This window comes from Pseudopipra pipra, chromosome 5, assembly GCF_036250125.1.
Source record: "Pseudopipra pipra isolate bDixPip1 chromosome 5, bDixPip1.hap1, whole genome shotgun sequence".
In the NCBI taxonomy this organism is placed as follows: domain Eukaryota; kingdom Metazoa; phylum Chordata; class Aves; order Passeriformes; family Pipridae; genus Pseudopipra; species Pseudopipra pipra.
In genome coordinates, this window is record NC_087553.1 from 37,393,215 (window position 1) to 37,397,939 (window position 4,725).

Genomic DNA, 4,725 nt, shown 5'->3' on the forward strand with positions numbered 1-4,725 from the left:
CTTCCATCATGTCTCGGAAACAAATGACAAAACATGTCCACAGGGATTGTTACACCATAAAATTGAATTTTAATAGAGCAGGAGAGGGCTGACAGCAAAAATAATCAATTTCATCTGTGAAGCTGCAGGTCGGCATATTGCAACTGAGAATATTCTGGCAATTACATAGATGTGAGCTCCCCTGTGTAACACTAACCCAGTCCCTGCCTGTCTCAGAAGGAGAAGGGATAATTCCATGAAGGTGAAATGAAATGTATTACAGACCTAGTAGCCATACGCTTAGTTTCTTAAGAATATCTTCATTTTTCTTGACAGCTAATGTCTGGCATTCTCAGTTTTTAACCCAGTAATTCTTCCTAGCACAGTGCCCCACATCTCCAGGCAAAGGAGCAGAGCTGCTGAGACCAGGGAGGGGGGCAGTGGGAGGTCACCAGGCCAGCTTAGGCCCAGCATTGGTCACTGCCCTGGAGACGAAGACAGGATGGGCAGAGCTGTGGGGAGCTGGAGACTGGCCATGCCATGGCATCTCTGGGGCAGGGGCTCATGGCCTGAGGGGGCTGACATGGGGTGGGCAGTGTGGGGGGAGCCCCAGGAGTGTGGGCAGCGGCAGACAGAGCTGGTGGTGCCATTGGGGCTCCTCTCATATACTGAGTGGATCTATAAAATCCTTTCTTCTGACTTCATGGTTCATTTTCCCTCACAATTGTGTGGCAAATATTTTCCTATCCTTTCTGCCCCAAGATAGTCTACTGAAGCAGACAAGAACATAGATACCCACAATCTAAATGATAGCCTGCACCTTCTGCAGATAATTATCCATCATCACAAAGTTGATTCTAATACTCACACAATATTAAAACTAAAAAAAAGAGAACCAAACTCAACTAAACTGCTTAAAAGCCTCTCTGTGCATTACTGTGTCAAGGAGGGACAAGCAGTGCTCTGCAGGATGGAGTGAAACACAGAGACCCTCGGCATGGGTTGACCTGAGGTCCAGCATCCCACAGGTGCAGCATGGAGGCATTGTGTTGACTGAGTGGCAGAATGAGTAACTGAGCAGCATTTCTGCAGATGCCAGCCGGGTAATACCCTAAGGCTCCCATCTCCAGAATTAGCAGAGCCAGTTCATGTGAACCCAGCTCAGGGTCGGGATCATGCAGAGCCAGCTGCACACATGGTCAGAGATGCACATTAGAACCAAGTTCAAAGGATTTTTACAATATTGTTTTTACAAGAAAGAGACAACAAATCAAAACAGATCTTCAGTTTAAAGGAGAAAATGAAGAGACTTCAGACACTGTAATGCAGAGTCACCACACAGAAGCACAACTCATAGCAAGCACTGTGCTGTTTGGTTGTAAACTCAATCAGTCCTCATAGTTTGCTATTTGCAAATGTTCAGCTCCTATCCTAAACCCTGGGTAGATCCAAATAGAAGGCAGATCAGAAATGCAAAATGCAGCAAATGGAGCCACCTGCAACTGTGTTATTCTTTTAAAGAAGCAATACAAGAAGACCCACAACGTTGGGGTTGTGGTCATTCTAAATCTGCAAGCTATCTCTTATCAGGCTTTAGCACTTTAAATCTATGGCTGTGAGCTCCTTTCTTACAAAGACATGGGTTTTCCTACACACAGCCAGATACCAGAATTGGAAAGCAGGCAGTTGGTAACCTTTGCAAGAAATTGGGTGGAAAAAAACCCCAAACCAGTGAATTTGAAACATGAAATATTTTACTCTTGACCATGAATATTTATGTCCTTCTCAAATTTGCTGCCTGGAGAGAATGAAACCTTTCAGACTTTTACTGGTGAGATAGGTGATTAATGAGGGAGCTAATCCGACTTCTCCCATGCACCCTAAGTAAATAAAAGCCAGTTTCTCTGGCTGGTGGGAGAGACACTACATCCTACCTGTGAAAGCTATTGCCCTGTTCAGGCATAAACCTAAGAGACACTGTGTTAGCCTGGGAGAGTATGAGTGACCCCAACAGAGTCTACTGCCTTTGGCACTCCCTTGGGGAATGATATCATTTCACCCTCTCACTCCTCTGAGAGACATTTTTAAAAATTACCTTGGCTCCAGAGTAATGTAGGTGTTTCTGAAGATAATACTTTTATGCTGAAGGATGCTGGATTTAATTTGTGTGCATTTGTTTTGTAGTGGTATTTCAAGTGCTTGTCAAATGCATGGGGAAGAAGGCATTCAGAAAGACAGGACCAGTAAATGAAAAAACTTGGCAGCAATAGCCTCAAACTGTGATACCTTTGCAGACATAAATCCAACATTTTTTTCAGCAAAATTAGTAAAATCATTGTAGTGATTAGCCTTTTAGTGAAAAACCTAATGCTACTGTCTTAAATGCTTGTGTAAGGACTTACTGGAATTATGCTAAGAAAGTCTACTGTGATAGTCCTGCTATTTCATTTCTCAAAGTATTGCTGTCTTCCAGGTTCCCCATCGTCTCCTTTGATCCTAAAGTATGTCAGCAGTCTGTAGTCTTGGGAATTTCATAGCAGCCACCTGGTAAGACATCTCCCAAACACTGAGACTGAAAAGTCTAGCCTGATTCCTTCACATCCTGTCCTTTTAATTCATTAATATGTGTATTCCTTAAAATATATATTTGAAAATGCCTACTATATGAATAAAATATGTAACGTGCAATGCTTCTAAGAAGTCTAAGCAGTATCTATGACGCTGCTACTGTGATGACTAGAGAAAAGACAATGCAAGTTTAGACTTCATATTAATTAGAAAGCTGATTGATGAATTTCATGCCTTTATCTGAAAGATGGGAATATATTCCTGTGTGATTTTGCTGTGGCAAATGCAGAGCACAACATACAGATATGAAGTGTCATGTTCTGGGGACAGCATTAACATGCTTTTTCAGTGGTGATCTTTTGGGGGGTTAGGGTTACCTGTGATGGATGGAGTTTTTCAGGATATGAAGAGGACTAGGTGAAAGGCTTGTGCAGAAAGAACAGCCAAAATATAAAAGATTGCAAAATTATCTGCCTCCTTGTAGCTTGTTATTCTGCAGCAAAAAGGCTGTATAAGAGAGGAGCCTGGCCTCTCCAATGCATTAAAACAGAGGAAAAAAGTGATACATGTTCTGTTTATCTGCCATGAATCAACAAGGAGGAGGTCAGCAGGAACACAAAATGAATTTTTATGAGAATTTTGGACAACAAAAACTGCTCTCTCTCTTTCCTGAATTATCACTTCAGCTTTTCTTTATTTATGTTTTTCACTTCTAGTGGGAACAATTAAGAAGAAACAAGGAGCCTCTGCCGTCCTGACATATAATGTGCAATAAAATCTAGCCTCTGGAAGAAAAGCTTAGAATCCATGAGGGAGAAAATACATCCTCCTGGTAGTTGTTTAGAGCACTGAGAACCCTCTGTGGATACAAGGCATGAGATTATAGATCTAATAAAAATGTCTGTAAAATAGAAAGTAATTGAGATGTTTTAGAACACACTCAGCCACCATGAACCACACAATAGGACAAAAAGCTATCAGTCTGCTTGAAAAAACAGAACCAGCAGACTTGCAATGTTTCCTTCAAGGACAATAGCAGGGTTTTGAGTTTTTTTCTGTACTATACCTTGGAGGAGTTTTCAGTTTTTAAAGCACAATACTGCCAGAGCAGGTTCTGCCAAATGTGAATAAGTGAATTTGAACAGAAATGCAGAGATTCTCAAAACAGAACTGAAGACTTGGGAAAGCACTCACAGAAAATATGCAGGCTAGGTTTGCTACTCCTGGTCTCATTTATCATAAAACTTGGCCTATCCACAGAGAGCAGTGAAGTTCTGCTGGTGCAAAACTTCAGCAAAGATAGCTGAGAATCAGGCCCATATTTGCAGGGGTCATCTCTTAACCAAAACTATCAGTGGGTATCTTTGCAAGCACTGGTGTAGACAGTATGATATAATGAATATCAATGAAATTACTTAAGACTTCCATCAGTCAATGCTCTGAGATCAGCATCTGCTCTTCCAGTGACACATTGTCACTCTGTGACATTAGGCTGTCTCTAGGGGCACAGTGCAGATTACTAAGTCTAATGACTTCCCAGATTGTTCCTTGAAGAGCTCACCTATGGAGTGAAGCCAGATCCTGCCCTCTGCCAGTAGCCTTGTCTTAAGCTGGTAGCGTTCTCACAATAAATAGCTTGAGAAATAAAAAGAGGAACAGACAAGGTGCAAATTAAGGAGTGGGCTACAGGGGATGGGGCACATAAGAAACCAGAGAAAGACTCTTGAGTAGAAAGGAAAAAATATGAGTCAGTAAGGCTTTGGAGGAGAGAGAGAAAATGACAGACAAACTATTACAGCAGGAAGTAAATGGCAGAGAAAGAGGGTACTAAAGAAGCAAAAGAAGGGTGGCGGGGGAAAGTATAGGGGATTTCTTACTATCGTCTCTTGAAACAAAGTTTTCTTTTTCATCAAGTGTTTGTTAATCATAAAGGCACTGCTTTTCATTTTTCAGTTGCACTAAATCTTCTACTGAATGTACACAGCCTGCAGGCTGGGGCAAGGCAACAAGGCCATGGGGTCTCATGCATCTGAAGTGGAATACTAGCCATAATTTTTTGTTTCTGTGATTAAGCAGTATTTGGGTATTAGCTTAGCTGACTTCAAAATGTCAAGAATAGCATCAAAGCTTTGGCCTGTTTCTAGTGTTCACAGATCTCAGACACTTAAAAATGGAGAA

General features: G+C 41.7%; 1 long non-coding RNA gene across 2 annotated transcripts in view; it reads left to right on the forward strand.

Moving 5' to 3' along the window:
* The window catches only part of LOC135414627 (uncharacterized), a 10,190-nt gene extending 6,715 nt beyond the window's left edge, over positions 1 to 3,475 (forward strand). For both annotated transcript variants that reach the window (XR_010430752.1, XR_010430753.1), the window contains exons 2-3: positions 2,453 to 2,526; positions 3,264 to 3,475. This is a non-coding gene — a long non-coding RNA (uncharacterized LOC135414627). The remainder of the gene's footprint in view (positions 1 to 2,452; positions 2,527 to 3,263) is intronic.
* Positions 3,476 to 4,725: the final 1,250 nt, after the last annotated feature.